The sequence below is a fragment of the Neofelis nebulosa genome, chromosome 7, assembly GCF_028018385.1.
Source record: "Neofelis nebulosa isolate mNeoNeb1 chromosome 7, mNeoNeb1.pri, whole genome shotgun sequence".
NCBI lineage: Eukaryota > Metazoa > Chordata > Mammalia > Carnivora > Felidae > Neofelis > Neofelis nebulosa.
The window spans coordinates 78,031,504-78,054,278 of NC_080788.1; the positions used below are offsets into that span (position 1 = coordinate 78,031,504).

The 22,775-nt window shown below is 35.4% G+C and overlaps 1 long non-coding RNA gene across 1 annotated transcript in view; it reads left to right on the plus strand.

Moving 5' to 3' along the window:
• The first annotated feature begins 348 nt into the window (after nt 1-348).
• The window catches only part of LOC131517039 (uncharacterized), a 72,144-nt gene continuing 49,717 nt past the window's right edge, over nt 349-22,775 (plus strand). The window contains exons 1-2 of the long non-coding RNA XR_009264353.1: nt 349-536; nt 12,860-12,970. This is a non-coding gene — a long non-coding RNA (uncharacterized LOC131517039). The remainder of the gene's footprint in view (nt 537-12,859; nt 12,971-22,775) is intronic.

A 22,775-nucleotide genomic window follows, 5' to 3' on the forward strand; every position in this document is an offset into this window, starting at 1 on the left:
TATGAAACATCTCTGGCCTTGGGGGAAAAATTTAAGCCAGTAGGTGTCATCTGTTTAATTAATCCATCAATGTCTCAGTTTCCCTAACGGTAGAATGAGGAGATAATGTTCATTCATGGGTAGTTTCCTAGAGATTTGGGGTATAAATAAATGAGAAAGAAAATGGCACACTTTACTACTTGCTTTTAGGGAACACATTTATATTCTGGTGTTGTGAGTTTTAAAATTAGAGGAAGACATTTGATAGAGTTTATTGCAGAGTGTATTGATGCTTAGTTACCCACATCAGTTATACTAAAGTTTAATTCTCTTTGCAGAGAGCACTCTTTTTCTCTGCTTTCAGGAATAATGTTTCCACTTCAGTGGAACTCTACACGTGCTGTCTTCGGGTCACAGCTTTTAACTTCCTCCTGTGTACCAAACCTGCAACAGTGCTGAGGAAAGACCGATTCATAAAGAGAATGAAGTATGCAGCTGAGCAGAAACAGTATTGACCGCCTCAACATGGAGTACCTGTATTATCTTCTCAGATTCTGGTAAGAAATATATCTACGTCTAAGGGTAGACAAGTGGGGGGTTGGTAATCAGCAGAGTTCAGGCCTGACATTGTAGCAGCACTACTTCTTTAGAGGACCAGTCCCAAACAGCAAATCCTCCACATGTAGTCCTGGGTGAGGGCCATCTGCGCAGCCCTCATGGCCAGTATTTTGTTTGATAGTCAGACTGGCACTTGCGCCATATGGTGTAGAGACATGGTAAAACAACCTTCTAAAACAGAAACTAGCGGAAGAGCAAATCACCCAGGTAAAGAAAAATTGGCTTAACTTTTAAAACACAAGCTGCAATGCATATATTCGTTGGTATCATTTTGATCTTCTATTCATTCTGTTTTGTTTTGATATCCAACTCATGATGATTGACTGGGAAGGATGAGATAGTCTGAAAGAGGTCTATTAGAATACGTTACTTTTCATAAGTTTCTTCTTTTTAACAGTGAAACTTTACTTGCATTGTGAAAAACAACCTAATTTCAACTTTTCAACGAAGGTAGGTGCGTGCTCATGCTGTCATTAAATTTGAAGTTATTTGTAACACTGCAATGTTGGTTGAGTGAGAAAAATAGAAAAGTATCATAGATTTGAGGATATGAGATATGGCTGTCATTCGTAACTAAAGTCATGCTGCGTGTACAACATAATCTCATTGTGTCTTGCCTGGTTTGAAATACAAACTAAAATCCATGTAGAGAGGAATGCCATATTTATGAATTTTAATTATTTCTAATGTAATAGACTTTGAGCCTGAATATATATGAAATTTGCAGAGCAACAGATAAACAAAAAGTATTTTTTAGATGGACAATGTTATGTGTTTAGTCAATAACCAACAGTTAACCAAGAGGAAATAGGATATAATCAGTTTAATAGACATGTATTATAAGAAACCACATTACTCTGGATGCCAGTAGGTAATTTGTTCCTCTAGTAAATTTTGTTCTTCATGGGAGTTGAGCAATATGTGAGACAAAGCACAGATAAATGGTTAAATAGCCCCTGGAGCCAAACAGCCATTCTTTTATTTTTTGTTTTTGGGTCTTGGGTAAGTACTAATACTATTGAGCCTCGATTTTCTTATCTGTAAAATAGGCACAATTCTACCATATGTTTCATGAAGATTCAACAAATTCTGTTAATCACTGCTTAATAAATATAATCATTATCTTTAATGTTTATGTACACATGGAATATCATTGCCACACTATAGTTTACCCTTGACCACATTCAGGATATATTAAAATCCCTTTTCAATATGCATAAGTTAGAACTAAGTAATATACTCTAGATTCGATATTATATACATATATATATGTGTATATGTATATATGTGTATATATACATGTGTATACGTGTATATACGTATGTATATATACGTGTATATATATATATATATATATACTTGTGTATGTATATATATATACACACGTGTATATACACATGTATATATATATATATATGTATATATAGTATTTAGTTTTTATTTTGCAGTCCAGTGCTCTCCTTTGCCACAACAAAATCCTGAATTATATCAGAAAAACAAACATGACAACCCTAACAGAAATGAATTATGTAGACACAGAAAATCCTTTCCACTGCTAAAAGATACTGGTTTTCTTAAAAAATAAAGTAATATTTGCCTTGTGATTGGCATAATTGTATCTAAGTCAGAGTGATCAGAAATTAGAGCTTTATTGAAACTTGAAAGTTTACTTTGTCCTTTTTTTTTGCCAAATGCACATTTATCTATGAAACAAAATATAAAAGCTCACAACCTAATAATAATTTCATCATCATTGATATCAAAACATGTATAAGCAAAGAGACAGTGACTAGAGGAATATATATATATATATATATATATATATATATATATATATGTATATGTATGAAAGAAGAAATCTTTCCTCTCAAAGTATAAAGTGCAAATTATGAATGACTATAAATTCTGTGGTTACTGTTGCTTTTTCCATTCAACATATTTTACTTTTCTTTACCCTTACATGCCTTTATATTTTTATATATACTTGATTCCTCATGAGTTATGCAACTACTTTTGAGAAATTCACAAGTGAGGTGAAGACTACCACCTGCTCACCTGCTCTTTTTTTTTACTGGGTACAAAACTAAGGCTGTTTCCTTGATTTCCTGTGCAGATTGCTGTGAATGTAATCAAGTATCCTCTGGTAGAATGTGAGGAAAGTGATAGGCACATTTCTGGGTCCGTCTTATATAAAAAAAAATCACCAATGAGCACTGCTTCATACTTTTTTTTTTTCCTTCTGCCCTAAATAGAAATTCCTAGAGTGCCCATATCCTACCACCATGATTGGTCATTGACTTGGAATGTCCCTGGACAGTTTGCATGAGAGTGATACTATTTTACATCATTATATGTGTAGCTCCATTGTGTATAACCCAGCTACCCTAACTCATAGAAAAATGGTAATATTGAAATGGAGTGCTGCTGTAAAACATTAAAATGTGTTGTAAAATTTAGCTGTAACAACAAAAAAGCAAATGGATGTCCTGTGGTAGGTGGTGAGAAAAATGTATACAGTGAGTGACAAAGTGGAATTGGGAGCTATGCAGTAGCAAAACTTCTTGAAAACTGTCACCTGTAATTATTTGGGAGGTAGAACAAACGCCTACTTGACCTGTAGCTCTAGGGTAAGTGATGAGAAAAAGCTAGAAAGTTAATAAATGTGTGACTGTTACTTGCTACACTGAACCAGAGATTATGAGAAAGAGCTGAGATCAGGCAAAAATTAGCTAGTTTTAAAGAGAGATTGAAGGGAATAGAGAAAGCTATATTAGAAGCATTTGAAAATGGATTTGAAAATGCAACTGCTCTGAACTCTGAACAATAAGAGGTAGGACCGAAAAAGGCTATGAGAAGCAAAGGCACATTAGGATAGTATAATCAAAGAGCTTCAGCTTGTGCAAAAATCAGCTTGAGAAGAACTGTCTTCTCATGCACTCCTACTGTTTCAGATGACCTTAAAGCAATATCAACAGGGGAGAGAGGGAGGCAGAGGGAGAGAGATTGAGGAAGAAGAGCAAAGAAATAAAGCCAACTTAATAGAAATGACTTAAAAATTATGGCTAGGAAAAATCTTTGGCAGCATTTACTGGAACATGGAAATGACTGGGACATGGAGCTTATCAGAAGCATACACATTTTTAATGAATTATATTGTCTCGGAAAGCACAAGTCCATAAAGTTATTAACGATTTGGGAATTTCAGTGATATGGATATGGGTATTTTAGCATTATTCTTTTAACTTTGCTGTAAGTCTGATGTTTTATGAGAAAGTTTAAAAGAAGCCCTCATGTCCCAATAAGGTGGGGTAGGGTAGAATGTGATCATCAATCCAGTGAATGCCAGAAATTTCCCCATCAGGAAAATAATTATCTGAACTGTGAAATTTCCAGGTAAGGTATACTTCACTCCAGCCACTTCAGATGTAGCCATTGAAGACAGCAAGGAGGGACTTCTCAAAGGGCAGAGCCAAGGGCCACAGGATATACTGAAAAGGAAGGGAATATCCATCCAGAGAACAGTCTCTGGATATAGTCAAAAACATTCTCCAGGTCCCTGGGAACGGGCTTTCCACGGTGCCTGCCTTGTAGGATTTTATCCTGCCATGAACTAAGGACAGTGATGTGTTTCTCATTTTTCCCTCTCCAAAATGGGAGTTTTCATACAACAGTCCTACTCTCTCCCTAATGTTGAGTGTGGAGGGATAGCAGTCATAACTTCTCTTTTAATCCAGAGGTCATTAGAGTGCGAGAAACCAAATTCAAACCTAACAGACTTCGAACAGACTTCCCTAACGAGTGGATTATGTTGTCTCCTTTGGGAAGAAGTATACGCGGGTGGAGGAACCAACTTGGTAGCAGCTATTTTCAGGCTTCCAAGAAATGTTCTTTCTCCTGAACTCTATTTTCCAGATTCTCTTTCAGACAGATATGTACATGTGATTATATTCTCTTCTGTGGAATAGGAATCTCCATCCCTCACACACACCTGATCTCTTTCGAGTCCTCCTCCAAGCTCACTTCCTGTTCTGACAGAGTATAGTCTCCAAGGCAACCTTGCACACTGCATATTGAAGTGAGACAAGTTGCTCTCAGTTTGGATTCTCAAGTGATTTGGGGAAGGAAACATTCCCTGTACCCTAAAAACTTGGAAATTCCATACAGCAAGAAATAACTTCTCATTGCACTGATCTTTTATGTATCTGGGTCCAGTTGTGTTTTTAGTCTGTCCTATACTGATTAATACAAAGGATAAAATCAATAAAATTTAATTGGAACTGTAAGGATCTAAGAAATATTTTAATCAAAATTTGTCTAAACTAGTGAGAGGATTAATTGAAAACTCTCAAACTATCTCCAAAATGTTTCAAATTTTAAATAGGAAATGAGAGGTAAAATTAGGCCACAACACCTGTAAAAATGATAGGTTGTTTAGATTTCCTAACACTCTACTGATGGCAGTTAAAACACATCATTGAGTTGGTCTTTGTCATAATTTTAAAAAAGAAAAGCTGAAAGATGTCCCCAAATTAATTTGTGACTATATGTAGAAAGAGTCAAAGACGCTATCACTACTTGTCACCTTGCTATAGTATTCTAGGATACTGAAGTGTTAGAAGTCTATTATCATGTCACTTGCAAATAATTTTTTTTTTGCTGCTGAATCTTCATATACCTGGAAGCAGATTTTGTCACTGTGATCCAAAATGTATTATAGCAAAGTACTTTTGGCAAACCAAAAAAAAAAAATGTAATAGAGTTTACCATTCATATTTATGCCTGCTAGATGCACTTGTCCCTTATAAACTTCATTACAGAGAATCAGTAACATGAAAAGGAGGTAAGTCTACCCAAATATTAGCTATTATTCTCATATAGAAATAAAGATATTTAAAACTGAAGTTTTATGTCAGCAAATTGCACTTTTAAAATTTCAATTTCTGATCTATTAAAATTGTTTTTGTTTTCATGTAGAAACTCTTTTACATTTCTCATTGTATTTTTAGGTGATCTGAATTGGAGTCTCAGGTTTCAGGGTTTTTTTTTCTTTTAACTCATTTTATTTTTCTTGATATATCCAGGAAATTGAAAAGTAAATTATGAAACATAATGTTCTGATGAAAAACAACAGGGCTTCTTGTGCTGAGGTAAATGCAAGCAGTAATTCTTCATTGCACTTATTACTACAGAATCAGTAAGTGTAGAACTAGAAAAGAAATGTATCTTGCTGGAGGCTTAATCAACCTGCAATCTCCAATAGGGTCTTTCTGAGAAATAGTGTCATTTTCATGAAGAATTTATTAACTTACATTTTATTTCTGAAACCGTGCATGCAATAGCACTGTCATTATTTAATAGTTATACTCTGCTAATTTCTATATAGATCATGTTCTAAAGGTACATCCACAAATGAGTAGGCAAAATGGAGAAGGCGCCAGATTTCCCCAAAATGTTTATTAAACTTTAAAGAGTTTAATAACTCTTTTAAACAATTAAAATGTGATAAATTATGCAATAAAGTGTATCTCCTAGGGATTTACAACATGTTCTTTTTTAAAAATAATAAAACTAATATATATTCATCCTAGGAAGGTTAAAATAAAAGATGAAAAGAAAATTTACCCAGAATTCTACCAAGGTATAACCACTGTCTGTCTGACTACTTTCTATTTGTCTATCTATATCTATTATCTATCTATCTATCTATCTATCTATCTATCTATCTATCTATTTATCATGTATCCATCTATCATCTATCTCATCTATTCTTTCAGACTTTCTAAGCTTGTATAAGTATATATGTATATATATGATATATTTTTCTTTATTTTTACCAAATTAGATAATACAATTTATACATTGTTTTTTATTTACTTCACATATGTTGTGAGCATTGTTATATCATTACAATATTCTTACAAAATAGAATTTTAGGTAGCTTCATGTAATTTTTTATACAGACATGTACTTACCTGTTACCTATAGTTAAACATTTATGGTTTCTAGTTTTGTCTATTACTAATATTATTTCTATAAACATCTTTTTTTTCACAATACTATGGCTCAGTTTTTACTATTTTATGATTACAGCTCCTTAGAGATGAGATTCCTTGGTCACAAAGGAACAGCTTCTTTTGCTTGTTTTCTTTCAAGTTTTTGTTTAAATTCTAGTTAGTTAACACATGGTATAATACCAGCACTAGGAGGAGAATTTAGTGATTCATTACCCACACACAACACCCAGTGTTCATCACAAGTGCCCTCCTTAATACCCATCACCGATTTAACCCATCCCCCTGCCCATCTCCCCTCCAGCAACCCTCAGTTTATTCTCTATAGTTAAGAGTCTATTTAATGGTTTGCTTCTCTCTGTCTCTCTCTCTCTCTGTCTCTGTCTCTCTCCTTTTTTCTTTTCCCTATGTGCATCTTTTTTTGTTTCTAAATTCCACATATGAGTGAAATCATGTGATATTTGTCTTTCTCTGACTTATTTATTTTGCTTAACATAATTCACTCTAGCTTCATCCACATTGCTGCAAATGGCATGATTTCATTATTTTTATGGCTAAGTAATATTCCATTATATATACACATAATGTATATGTATGTATGTATACATATATATAGACATATATGTCTATATATATGTACACACACACACACACACACACACCGCTTCTTCTTTATCCATTTATCAGTTGATGGGCATTTGGGCCCTTTCCATAATATGGCTATTGTTAATAATGCGGCTGTAACATTGGGTGCATGTACCCCTTTGAATCAATACTTTTGTATCCTTTGGGTAATTACCTAGTAGCGCAGTTGCTTGATTGTAGGGCAGTTCTATTTTTTAACTTTTTGAGGAAACTCCATATTGTTTTCCAGAGTGGCTACACCAGTTTGCATTCCCACCAACAGTGTAAGAGGGTTCCCCTTTCTCCGCATCCTCACCAACATCCATTGTTTCCTGTTTTGTTAATTTTAGAGCAACAGCCTCATTTAAAGCCTCTTGCCATTAACTGCCAAAGTGACTTCAGACTAGATGTACTAATTTAATTCCAACTTACAGTGCCTAAGAGAATTTGTTCACTGTACCCTAGCCAAAATTAAGTATTCTCATTATTAATATATTTGATAATTCATCATTTAAACTGTGTTTTATTACTTTTTAATTGCCTGTTTAACTTAGAGATTATATTTAACATATATTCATATCTATGTCTTTGTATTTTTTTTACAATTTATATTTACATTAGTAAATGTAAATTTACCAAAATAAACCAGAACGATGTTTGAAAATAGAAGTCATACCAGATATGTATTTCCTTTGTTTCTGATTTAATGGAACTACCCTAACAGTTTAGCAGTAATGTGTGTTGACTAAAATCAAAGGATTTTAAACATAGCCTTTAACTGAAGAGCAAAGGGAAAATCATATGCTTATTTTACCTGTTTTTCTTTTAGTTGTTTTGCTCTGTTATTTCAGTGTCTCATTTGTTTCAAAGGAAAATGTTCAAAGAATAATTTATATAGAAATTGAATTTTTCTTTTCTATAATGTACAGCTGTATGGAACAAAATACCATCAGGAATATTTTTCCTCAGTAAAACATATGTATTTGGTTTGATATAACAAAAATTATCTAAGTTAGATCTCAGTAAACTAAAGTGTAGAATTAATTACTCATTTACAGGATGGACCAAGTTTAATGTTTCATTATCAGTTTTAAAGGTCTGGATATGCAAATTGATTTTATAAATTTTAAGGAGGGTATTCTTAATCTACCTAAAATAAACTATTTTTAAGTATTTTAGAAATACAATTTACATGCAAATGTATTATTTGCTAGGTTCAGCTATTTCTTGTCTGTTTAATAAGCAAATCTGACAGAAGAGGCCTATTCAGCAACTTATTAGCTGCTAGTTTGGTGTATGCTATCAATTTTATTTCTAAATAAATTATACTAAAAAAAACTACAGCAAACATGATGGAACATGTTCAAGTAAGTATTATATTCTTTAATATTGTAATTCTGAAAGTTTCTATGCTGACTCCAATAACACTATCACTGTTTAAAGCATTTTAAAATCTCCTTTGGCACTATCTTCACTTCTCCTAAAATACTCTTCTGAATATCTTTATTAGTTGCAATTTTATTTTGATTTTGCAAATCACAAAACCTTTTGGAGCCATGTAGCTATATTAGGATGTATGGGTGTGTTCAAACACTGTTTCAAAAAAGGTGCAAGAGGAACAAATGACTTTTTGATGAAGAATACTGTCATGAGACATTGCTATACACTTCATTAATTTGCATCAAATGTAATTTTTCAAAGTCCTCAAAATTTAAATGTTACAAACTTGACTGATTATTTGACATTTTTCAGCTTTTTAATGGTATAATTGGCAGATAGAAATTGTGATTTGATATATGTACATATAGTGAAATGATCATCACAATGAAGTTAATTAATATAATTATCACGTCACATAGTTTACCCTTTCTTTTTCTTTCCTTGTTTGTGGTGAGAACATTTGAGATTATCCTCTTAGCAAATTTTTTTTCTCAACACCACCTCTCTTTTATTTTATTATTTATTTTTAAATTTATATCCAAGTTAGCATATAGTGCAACAATGATTTCAGGAGTAGATTCCTTAATGCCCCTTACCTATTTAAGCTCATGCCCTCTCCCACAACCCCTCCAGTAACCCTCTGTTTATTCTTTATATTTAAGAGTCTCTTATGTTTTGTCCCCCTCCCTGTTTTTATATTATTTTTGCTTCCCTTCACTTATGTTCATCTGTTTTGTATCTTAAAGTCCTCATATGAGTGAAGTCATATGATATTTGTCTTTCTCTGACTAATTTTGCTTAGCATAATACCCTCTAGTTCTATCCACGTAATTGCAAATGGCAAGATTTCGTTCTTTTTGATTGCTGAGTAATACTCCATTGTGTATATACCACATCTTCTTTATCCATTCATCCATCAATGGACATTTGGGCTCTATCCATAGTCTGGCTATTGTTGATAGCCCTGCTATAACCATAGGGGGTGCATGTGCCCCTTTGAAACAGCATATCTGTATCCCTTGGATAAATACCTAGTAGTGCAATTGCTGGGTCATAGGGTAGTTCTATTTTTAATTTTTGGAGGAAACTCCATACTGTTTTCCAGAGTGGCTGCACCAGTTTGCATTCCCACCAGCAGTGCAAAAAAGATCCTCTTTCTTCACATCCTCACCAACATCTGTCATTGCCTGAGTTGTTAATGTTAGCCATTCTGACAGGTGTGAGGTGGTACCTCACTGTGGTTTTGATTTGTATTTCCCTGATGATGAGTGATGTTGAGCATTTCCTCATGTGTCTGTTAGCCATCTCGATGTCTTCTTTGGAAAAGTGTCTATTCATGTCTTTTGCCCATGTCTTCACTGGATATTTGTTTTTTTGGTATTGAGTTTGATAAGTTCTTTATAGATTTTGGATACTAACCCTTTATCTGATATGTCATTTGCAAATATCTTCTCCCATTCTATTGGTTGCCTTTTAGTTTTGCTGATGGTTTCCTTCACTGTGCAGAAGCTTTTTATTTTGATGAGGTGCCAGTAGTTCATTTTTGCTTTTGTTTCCCTTGCCTCTGGAGATGTGTTGAGTAAGAAGTTATTGTGGCCAAGGACAAAGAGGTTTTTGCCTGTTTTCTCCTGTAGGCTTTTGATGGCTTCCTGTCTTACATTTAGGTCTTTCATCCGTTTTGAGTTTATTTTTGTGTATGGTGTAAGAAAGTGGTCCAGGTTCATTTTTCTCCATGTCGCTGTCCAGTTTTCCCAGCACCATTTGCTAAAGAGACTGTCTTTATTCCATTGTATATTCTTTCCTGCTTTGTCAAAGATGAGTTGGCCATACATTTGTGGGTCCATTTCTGGGTTCTCTAATCCGTTCCCTTGGCTTACGTGTCTGTTTTTGTGCCAGTACCATACTGTCTTGATGATTATAGCTTTGTAGTACATCTTGACGTCCAGGATTGTGATGCCTCCAGCTTTGGTTTTCCTTTTCAGGATTGCTTTGGCTATTCGGGATCTTTTTGGTTCCATACAAATTTTAGGATTGTTTGTTCTAGCTCTGTGAAGAATGCTGGTGTTATTTTCATAGGGATCGCTCTTCACAAATTTCAAAAACACAGCAGAGCATTATTAACTATATTCACCGTAATGTACATTAGATCTTCAGAACTACTGGACTTGAATTACTGAAACTGTACTCCTGACCAGCATCTCCCCATTCTCTGCAACCCCTGCAGTTGGGAACCACCATCCTGCTGTCTGTTCCTATGAGTTTGACTATTTTAGATTCCACATGTATAAGTGAGATCATGTACTATTTGTCTTTCTGTATCTGGCTTATTTCACTTAACATAAAGTCTTCTGGATTCATCGATGTCACAAATGGAAAAAATTGTCTTCTTTTTTAAGGTTGAATAATTTTCCATTGTATGTATATGTATATATATATCACATTTTCTTTACCCATTCATATTTTGGGTATTGAAAATAGAGCTGCTGTGAACATGGGAGTACAGATATCACTTCATGGTCCCGATTTCAATTCTTTTTTTTTTTTTTAACGTTTATTTATTTTTGAGACAGAGAGAGGCAGAGCATGAACGGGGGAGGGTCAGAGAGAGAGGGAGACACAGAATCCAAAACAGGCTCCAGGCTCTGAGCTCTCAGCACAGAGCCTGACGCGGGGCTCGAACTCACGGACCGCGAGATCATGACCTGAGCTGAAGTCAGCCGCCCAACTGACTGAGCCACCCAGGTGCCCCCCGATTTCAATTCTTGTGAATATGTATGCAGAAGTGGGATTGCTGGGTCATATGGTAGTTCTATGTTTAATTTTTTGAGGAATCTCCATACTAGTTTTCATAGCAGCTGTGCCATTTTACATTTCTATCAACAGTGTACAAGGGTGCCAATTTCTTCACATCTTCACCAACACTTGTCATCTTTTACATTTTTTTATAATAGCCATCCTAACGGATAACAGGTGATATCTCATTATAGTTTTGATTTGATATCCAGCATGGCTTGATCCTTAGAGTAAACACTGAGCAAAAGCTCAGTGTTCAAAACATATATCATAATCTTAGCAGAAACTTTGTTCTTATTCAAATGAATTTATATTCTGAAAATGTTTCCATTCTGCCTTTTATGCCTAACTTAGTTTAAAAATATAATTGAGCATAATATGAAAAATAATACAAAATAGTATGTGACTCTTTTTCAAGTGGATGTGGAAATATTTGGTTACAATTAAGTACTTTTCTTTATGTAATTTAGTGACTTTGGCAGCAACATTGAAAATATGCTAATTTTTAAAATGATCAAATGGCCAGTTAATCACCAATTATCTGCTTAGATGTATAAACAACAGTAAAGATTTGAAAAATGTCCTTAGGAGGTGTAGACTGGAAATTTTTGATAATTTAATAATATCTGGCTTTTTAGGTTGGATAGTTTTATGTAATGATCACTTATTAGGATGATTTAAAGCCATGATATTATGACAGGGAAGAACATATATTTAGAGTCTTGTACTCATGTTTACCCGACCTTACTCTAATAAAATGGTTGATACTAATATGTGTATAATATCAAGTGGAATCTTCAAAGCCCACTGATGGTCTTGATAATGATAGAATAGTGGAGTCTTCAGTGAGAGAAATAAGAGGTCAAAGTTACCTCCCTTGACTAGCCATTAGAAAATTAGTATTATTGACTTCAGAGTTTATCTTTAGAGTTAACTTTTCTTTCAAACACCAGACTTCTGAATCAAATTTCTACTGGATATCTTCATAAGAATGTTCCACAATCACCTTCATAAAACTCAGCATCTTTTATTTTTCAAAAATATTTTCTATTACTGTTGACTCTACCTTAGTCTAGATACTTGTCATTATCCATATCCAAAATTACTCACTGGAATTGTTGGAATTGTCTCGTAACCAATTTCCCTGCTTCTTGCTCTCTGATCAGTTTAAAATCTATACTGAGTTATGCTTCTGACAGACAAATAAAATTGTACTATTTCTGTTTTCAATTGCTTATGTGGCCTTTCAGCTCAGTATGACAAATAATGACAAATGATATTCATGTCATCCTATAGAGGACTCTCTCAACTAGGTACTCTATACTCACGTTTTGGTCAAAGTAGTTGCTCTGCTCAAAACTTGCCAGCTTTCTGATGCCACTTTGCTTTTGCAGATGCCTTTCTTCATGACTGCAAGCTCTCCAACAGTTGTCTGATGAGGAATCCAAGAGATATTTTTTATCTCAGTCAAAACTCATCAGTACCATCATCTCTGACTCCTCAAGGTAAGCTTACACTTCTTTCCACACATCAAGAATGCCATTAATTACATGTAAATTTGTTATCTCAGCTTTCTTCTCTCAAGATTTAAGTCCTTTTGAAGTAAAAGATCACGTTTTGTTATCTTATATTTTATATCAGGAAGCATAGTGCTTAGCCTGTGCCAGAATTTGGTGCAATGATAGCAGTCTCTTTGGGGACCACTGTGGAATTGGATTTATTCCCATCATTGGTGGGATCTGAGTTACCCATCGCAGATTCAGTTTGAGAAATTGTCCATTTACCTGCTTTGCTTGTTGGTCTATGGCATAATTTGGGGTATTGGGGGGAAGAAGGGCTATTAAAAATTTTTTTTTAAATGTATAAGGTACAAGGTTTAGACTGAAGCCAACTTTGCTATAAATCCTTCTATAGCGTGTTGTCATTATTCTTGGGCAAGTTAATGAATGCTGAATCTTTAAAATAAGACTCACCATCTGTAGGGGCACATCGGGGCTCAGTCGGTTGAGCATCTGACTTCAGCTCAGGTCATGATCTTATGGTTCCTGAGTTGGAGCCTTGCATTCAGCTCGGCTTGCTGCTGTCAGTGTGGAGCCAGCTTCAGATCCTCTGTCCCCTCTCTCTCTCTCTCTCTGCCCCTCCCCCACTCATTTTCTCTCTCTCTCTCTCTCTCTCTCTCTCTCTCTCTCTTTCTCTCTCTCTCTCTCAAAAAAAAAAGAAAGACTCCACATCTGTATACTGAATAATTGTTGTGAAAAGTAAAATGAAAAAGGTACCGTTATTATCATAAGCTTATAGTTATATAACTCATTCATTCTTATTAAGTCATAACTTGAGAACAAAACCAACTTTACAAGTTATATGAATAAATTTACACATAATGAGATCTGGATTTATAGGTTTAAGATTCATACCATAAGATTTTTCTGAATTTTCTTGGATATTAAAATCACTGGAGAAGTCTAAGAAAAAAAATTGTCTTTTTGAACATTTGTGTAAGAAAAGTTGAGCTTGTATATTTACTCCAGAATTTTTCAGTGTCATTTCAAATATACTAATGTACAATATTCTGTGAAACTAATGTGGGCCACTGCATGAAATATTTTCCCAAGATATTTTACTGTAGAACTTTTACCACTTATTTTTCATGGAACTTCTTTTCACATTTCTCAGAACTTACTTTCCTATGAAATTGGGTTTGGAACATCATATTTAACACAAGAATTTCTTTTTAGTGAGATGTAAAATACAATATTGTAACATGAGAGGTATTGAAACAGGACATTTTACCAGCACTGCAAAATAGGACTTCCTCTGGTAATGGAAATGGTCTATAAACTCTTCTGTCCAATATCGCATCTACCGACATCATGAAGCTGTTAAGAACTTGAAATGTGTATATTACAAATGAAGAACTGAATATTTTATTTTATTTTGATTGATTTAAATTTAAATTTAAACAGCCATATGTGGCTGGTGACTTTCTAGTAGACATCTCAGTTCCAAGCAATTATTCTGTTGTGAACAATTAACAAGTTACGTCATTAAGTGGTATGGATTAGTTTTCCTTACTCGAACTGAAAGTTTAATCATGCCCCGGTTTTTCTTAGTAACTTTGTATAGTTCTATCCTTAATCAATTTGATGAAAATCATTTTGAATCCAGTTGAATTTCCTGCCACCGCCACTTCTTGAAACAAATAGTTCTTTAAATTTAGTACCCACTATGAGTAAGGGCTTCCTGATCCTTATTCTAAGGTAATTTTACTCAATTTCAGTGGTTTACCTTTTACCCACTGTATCACAATTAGGCAAATAAATGCACTGATAGCTTATCATATTCCTGTTTACATAGATTTTGATCTTATTTTTCTGTACTTTCACCTTTTGAATTGAAGGATTACCATCATTATGATTGTACCTAACATTAAGAGGACCATAGGGGAAGGGGAAAGAAAAAGTTACAGAGAGGGAGGGAGGCAAACCATTGAATGCAAAGAACAAAGATGGGGGTTGGGAGAGAGGGGAAGGTGGGTGATGGGCATTGAGGAGGGCACTTGTTGGGATGAGCATTGGGTGTTGCATGGAAGCCAATTTGTCAGTAAATTATATTTTAAAAAATAAAAATAAAAACATATTTTTTTATAAATTTATTTCCTATTATTTTCTTCTTTCTAGTACAGAGGAAGGGGAATAACAAACAACCAAACAAACCTAACAACTATTCTCCCTCTCCCTTCTTAACAACCATCTTATCTCTGTTTTACCAAGGTTGTTTTTCCATCTTTGCAAGGGTCATCCATTCAGGAGTTTGAAAGATGACAAATGGCTAATCTGGTTGTTCATGCTCTATGCTGCTGAGACTGAGCTTTTGAGTGATAATACAGGGAAGCAGAAAGCTACTCTCTACAACATGAACCTTGTTCTTTCCTTGTTCTTTAGAAGCATATTGTTTTATGTTCATTCAGGACATTGTATTTTGGGGTGTTTCTTGCTGTTATCATTAAATACATAAGAACTTTTTAAATATTTTGGTTGTGACAGCACAGCCTTTGGCCTGAGGGTGAGAGAAGGAATGGCAAACAAAACAAACAGCAATGGCAATTAAAATCTACTACTACAATTCTTTTTTCTGGGTTATAGACAGTTACACACAAATTGAATTGTGTACTTTTGTAATTTTTTTTCTCTGACCTTCCCTGTTCTGGCTTCCCTTTTTCTGCTTATTTTCATTTAATCATGAGGTTTTATAATTTATTTCATTAGTGTCTTCACTTATCAAAAATATTTTATGTTATCCAGCAACTTTAAGATTTCAAATCTTAGAGACTATGAGTTAAAGAGACTATGATGCACCCTGATCTCCATTTGTAATCCCTAATAAAAGCAATAGAAACATGTTTTAAGTGGCTCTACCAAAGCAAATTTCTTTTTTGCAATTGTTCCATAATCCTGAGTTTATACAATGTATTTAACCGACTTTAAAAAAAAAAGACTTTTGAAAGAATTTTTTTAAAAAATTATAAAACTTTGGGGCGCCTGTGTGACTCAGTTGGATAAGCGTCCGACGTTGGCTCAGGTCATGATCTCACGGTTTGTGGGTTTGAGTCGCATGTCAGGATCTGTGCTGACAGCTCAGAGCCTGGAGCCTGCTTCTGACTCTCTGTCTCCCTCTTTTTCCCTGTTCTTCTCTCTCAAAAATAAATAAACATTAAAAAAAAACCCAAAAACTTTAAGTTGGTTAAATTGACCCCTTTCCCTATGATCATTCCCTCTCTCTGATTACAAATTAATAATAAATTAATCCAACATGGTTTAATCTGGTTTTGCAAAGGACTAGATATGTTGCTGTTTTTTTAAGTTTATTTATTTATTTTGAGAGACAGAGAGAGGAGGGACAGAGAGAGAATCCCAAGCAGACTCCCTGTTGTCAACACAGAGCCTGGCTCAGGGCTCGGTGTCTCTAACTGTGAGAGATCATGACTCAAACCAAAATCAAGAATCAGACCCTTAACCAACTGAGCCACCCAGGTGCCCCTAGATATGTTGCTTTTTGTCAGATCCCCATATGTAATTCTAAAACTCATCCATGTCTGGCTCTTCCTTTTTTTCTTGGCACAACCCCAGCCCAATAAATGACTTAGGCACTAATAAATGACTGAATATGTTTAAGATGTTTTGGAGTTTAAGTTTTGCTTGCACCTTGCAGTTACTTCTAGCCTTTGAATTATTAGTAATTTTTGATACTGGGTAAGATCTCTGATATTGAGAGTGTCATATAACTATTCTATCCAGTGTGTCATCTCAGGTAAAAAGCAGAGTTGAGTTCCATGGTCTAAAGGCATAGGTATGTTCAACTTTTTTAGTGGATAATGCCAAACAATTTTCCAAAATGGTTTTATCACCTCATACCCCACCAGCAGTCCATGAGAGTTCCGTTTGCCCTACATCTCAAAAACGCTTGGTTTTGTTTAAAAACATTACCCATTTAGTGGGTTTGCAGTAGTGTGGAATTTTGTTTATAATTTACATTTTTGTAAGTCTATATGTGATTTGAAATACCCTCTTTTGAGAATTGCCTAAGTCATTTTCCTCCCCCCCCCTTTATTTGGGTTGTCTGACTTTTTCCAATAAATGTATGTAAGTCTCTTGTGGGATGCAGGTATCGAAAAATATCTTCTCCTAATTTGTGGAGTTATCTTTTGATAATTTTAATGAAGTCCAATTAAAATTTTACCTTACAGTTATTGTTTTCAGTGCCCTGTTTAAGAAATCTTTAGCTACTCCAAAGTCATGAAGATTTTCTCCTGTAATAAAGTATTCGTTTCTAATACACATAGCTTAGCTCTGCTTTAGCTTTATTTGGAATTTTGAGTCTGACTTAGATTTCATTATCTTTTATTCCGTATCGTATCATGACACTTTAAGTATTATGGTAATTAAGGGTTTAATATAGCAATTACAACCCACGTGGATATGGGAAGAGATGGAGAAGTGTAAGCCCAGGAGGTTGCAATTGAGGTATTGAAGAAATAGTCACTAAATGGCTCTCACTGGAATATCTGGCTCTATTGGAAAAGCCAAAGCTTGAAGGAAATCCCAGAAGTCTTCACATTTAGCTTTTGAGTTGTATATAATATGCTTCATCTAGAAGCAGAAGCTTCCTTCTAAGTGGTAGAATGCACGGATGTTGATAATCTATTCTTTACTTTGCAGGCATTGTATCAGTAGGTCCCAGACCACTAGACACCTAAAAACTGTACTCATATAGTGGACTCCAGAATTAATGTAATTCTTTTCTGCTACCCTCACAAGTTCATGTGTCTGACCAAGGCCATCAGTGTACTTAGCATTTCTTCTTCATCTGGTTTGATTAACATGATGCCCTCATTGTGTAGTGAATCAATATGACCCTATATTGTGACCCTGTGTTCAGTTATCTTTACAATGTTGGGTATTCAATTTTTCTACTGTATCTGAGTAAGTGGCTGTAGGTCCCTTTGGAGGAAATAATGGGAAAGTCACTATTCTATTCACCTGCTCTGGTGTTACAGAGACCTTCCTCTTAGGACTCCATCTTCCTGTGTCCATGAGTTTCAAGGTTGAAACTGGCTCAAGTCAAAGAATTGGGCAAGAGAGTATTTTTGTTGTTGTTGTTATTTTGTTTCTTGTTTTTGTTTATTTAGTAGCTTCAAAACTTATTTAATCATTCTTCTAATTTTAGACATGTATAATTTTTATTTTGAGGGAGATTTTTTTTATTGAAATATAATTAACATAAAGTTTTATGTTAGTTTCAGATGTACAACATAATGATTCAACAATTCTTCTGTACATTACTCAGTGTTCACTATGATAAGTGTAGTCATCATCTGTCACCAAACAACATTATTACAATCTTGTTGACTGCATTTCCTATGCTGTACTTTTCATACCTGTAATTGGAAAATTTTTAAGTTTATTTATTTTGTACTTTATAATCCTCTTTATCTATTTCACCCATTTTCCCACCCAGCTCTCTTCTGACAACCACCAGTTTTTTCACAAAAGTCTGTTTTTTATAGGGGCAACTGCCTTCAGTATTTTGGCAGTGTATATTTAATTTTTTTGAATATTTAGATTGAGCAGTTTATTGGCAGCTCATTTTTTCTGCTCAGGGACACAGTGATCTATTAACCATTTCCTTCGTTCTAGAAAGGTCATGTTCTGTTGGCTGCTACTTCAACTTTCACACTAATTTAAGCACTGCCATCTGGCCTCTATCACTTAGGGATCCTATCAATCACGCAGCTCTCAGGGATCCCTGTTCTGAAACAGCATTTCTTATTATGTCCTACACCCATGAGTTACCACTGAGCTTTTCAGTGATGGTGGTGCCCCTTTCCCAGAACATTCATTATTGCTTTGGTTAAAAAGGAAAGTGTCTTTTTTTTTAATTTATTTTTTAGTTACATCCAAGTTAGTTAGCATATAGTGCAACAATGATTCAGGAGTAGATTCCCTAATGCTCCTTACCCATTTAGCCCATGCCCCCTCCCACAATTCTTCCAGCAACCATCTGTTTGTTCTCTATGTTTAAGAGTCTCTTATGTTTTGTCCCTCTCCCTGTTTTTATATTATTTTTGCTTCCCTTCCCTTATGTTCATCTGTTTTGTGTCTTAAAGTCCTCATATGAGTGAGGTCATATGATATTTGTCTTTCTCTGACTAATTTTGCTTAGCATAATACCCTCTAGTTCTATCAACGTAGTTGCAAATGGCAAGATTTCATTCTTTTTGATTGCTGAGTAATACTCCATTGTATATGTATACCACATCTTTTTTTTTTTTAATTTTTTTTTCAACATTTTTTATTTATTTTTGGGACAGAGAGAGACAGAGCATGAATGGGGGAGGGGCAGAGAGAGAGGGAGACACAGAATCGGAAACAGGCTCCAGGCTCCGAGCCATCGGCCCAGAGCCTGATACGGGGCTCGAACTCACGGACCGCGAGATCGTGACCTGGCTGAAGTCGGACGCTTAACCGACTGCGCCACCCAGGCGCCCCAATGTATACCACATCTTTTTTATCCATTCATCCATCAATGGACATTTGGGCTCTATCCATACTCTGGCTATTGTTGATAGCCCTGCTATAAACATAGGGGGTGCATGTGTCCCTTTGAAACAGCATATCTGTATCCCTTGGATAAATACCTAGTAGTGCAATTGCTGGGTCATAGGGTAGTTCTATTTTTAATTTTTGGAGGAAACTCCATACTGTTTTCCAGAGTGGCTGCACCAGTTTGCATTCCCACCAGCAGTGCAAAAAAGATCCTCTTTCTTCACATCCTCACCAACATCTGTCGTTGCCTGAGTTGTTAATGTTAGCCATTCTGACTGGAGTAAGGTGGTACCTCCCCGTGGTTTTTGATTTGTATTTCCCTGATGATGAGTGATGTTGAGCATTTCCTCATGTGTCTGTTAGCCATCTCGATGTCTTCTTTGGAAAAGTGTCTATTCATGTCTTTTGCCCATGTCTTCACTGGATATTTGTTTTTTTTGGTATTGAGTTTGATAAGTTCTTTATAGATTTTGGATACTAACCCTTTATCTGATATGTCATTTGCAAATATCTTCTCCCATTCTGTTGGTTGCCTTTTAGCTTTGCTGATGGTTTCCTTCACTGTGCAGAAGCTTTTTATTTTGATGAGGTGCCAGTAGTTCATTTTTGCTTTTGTTTCCCTTGCCTCTGGAGATGTGTTGAGTAAGAAGTTATTGTGGCCAAGGACAAAGAGGTTTTTGCCTGTTTTCTCCTGTAGGCTTTTGATGGCTTCCTGTCTTACATTTAGGTCTTTCATCCGTTTTGAGTTTATTTTTGTGTATGGTGTAAGAAAGTGGTCCAGGTTCATTTTTCTCCATGTCGCTGTCCAGTTTTCCCAGCACCATTTGCTAAAGAGACTGTCTTTATTCCATTGTATATTCTTTCCTGCTTTGTCAAAGATGAGTTGGCCATACATTTGTGGGTCCATTTCTGGGTTCTCTAATCCGTTCCCTTGGCTTACGTGTCTGTTTTTGTGCCAGTACCATACTGTCTTGATGATTATAGCTTTGTAGTACATCTTGACGTCCAGGATTGTGATGCCTCCAGCTTTGGTTTTCATTTTCAGGATTGCTTTGGCTATTTGAGGTCTTTTTTGGTTCCATACAAATTTTAGGATTGTTTGTTCTAGCTCTGTGAATAATGCTGGTGTTATTTTGATAGGGATTGCATTGAATATGTAGATTGCTTTGGGTAGTATCGACATTTTAACAATATTTGTTCTTCCAATCCAGAAGAATGGGATATTTTGCCATTTTTTGTGTTGTCTTCAATTTAGAAAGGAAAGTGTCTTTTGAGCCACCTTACACCTTAGACAGCTGATGAGGGTTTTTGCCTCAGGTAGCATATTTATTAAAGTATGTCCATTTCTCTGAGAATTTTAATCTCTTCTTTCACTGTCTTTTATGGAAAATTTGGCATTTCTATTTACTCTTAGCCATCACTTTATCCAACAATCAAGAGCTTTCCCATTTCCCAGAACAGAATATTAATACTATATTCTGGAGGATGTCTTGCTAAGATGATAAATCTTGTATCATGAGAGTGTCTCATATCTATAAATTCTCCATTATGCAACTAAAAATTCTTCCCTTGCTTGCTCAGACCATGTACATTCCCTAGGATCCTGCCAGTATTTGATGGCTACATCTTAAATATTATTTTAGCTATACTTCCTTTGCTCTCTCAGTAGGTCCAACACTTCCCTGTCATGCTCTGTTGTAGCTTCCTTGTACTTACAGGCCTGATGATCAATAAGAGTAGTGAGGGTAAACCCTGTGGAAGAGACATGCTTTCGTGCAAATCAGAGGCCTCTATTTCATCTTCAAGCAAGAAGGTACACTCACCTTTAACATGGAGAAATATACCATTTCTGAGCACCACACAGTTCAGACGAATTGGAAGATTCAGAATTTCTGAAAGCATCAATGTAAATAACTTCCAATTCATTCCTTAATGTCCCTCTCTCTTCCAATCAACGACCGGAATTTGTTAAAACATACTAAATGAGGTTGGTAATTCACACTCTCTTGTAGCTCTTCTTATAAATAAGTTTATAGATAATTCCTGGTTCAAATCTTTATCTTCTCATGCCCTCTGGCTGCTAAAGTTGAGAGTCTCCACATGTTGCTAAGAAAGTTCTTATTAGTTTTCACACTAAGACTTTAATTGATAAATAATCATCTTCAGCCTTTCATCCACTTTCTTTAATGCACTAGAACCTAGAGAAAGCCAGTCAATTCCATAAATACTGTGTTACTTACCCATTTTCTTAAATGCCTGTTTTTTGCCCCCACCAGTATCTTTCCTTCCCTGGTATTCCTTATCAAGTCACCATCAATGAGAATTTTAAAAATTGCATGGATACTATATTTTGTTGGCTCTCTATGTTATATCTATTCCCAGCGATGGAGTCTTTCTTGCTAGCTGGTCGCACAGCACCAAAATCCCAGGTTTTTTTCAGGCTACTTCTGGTACCATTTGTTTTATGTTGCCTTTCAGAGATTGAGATTAAGGTTTTCATTCAGTAAATTAATTGAGTAAATACCCTTGGGGGCATATGTGAGGGAGTAAAGGAGGTAAGATTGAATGGAAGAGAAAATGAATTGTGATTCTGTCTCAACAGAGGTCTTAGCTAGTTCAGGGGGGTATCTAGAGTTTTCCCAACTTTCAGCAAAGTTTATAGCTCTGCTTTAGCTAGTCACTGGATATGGACTCCAGGAGGGACTATGGCCTAGGGCAAGTTTGCATACTTTCACTGAGAGAAATTTTTGGAAAGTCATTCAGCTGTGAGATTTTGGCTATAGAAATGTTCAGCAGCTGGACAATGAGTGTTAGTTCCCAAAGGGTACCTGAGAAGCACACACGGCAACCAGTATAAGGCGTTTAGGAAAACTAATGGGATTGGACCAACAGTTTTAGATTTTTTTTATCTTTTCTAATTCTCATCAGAAAGATACCCACCCCAGAGGAAATACTCAAATATCAGATGGAAAGAATGACTTGTCAGTTGGACATAAGATAGGCTGTCTTCTTAGCCACTTTAGTGCGTGCCCAATGACCCCATGAAGAGAGTGTCAGTGGTGGCAGGGATGGAGGTTATACATGGACCCAGTGGCCTATGCCCCTCCTTAGTAAAATTGATCCACATACTGTCCTTGGTGAAATAGATGAGAACTAATAGATGAGAACATAACCCTTTCTCCTGTCAATAGCACACCATTGTTTAGGG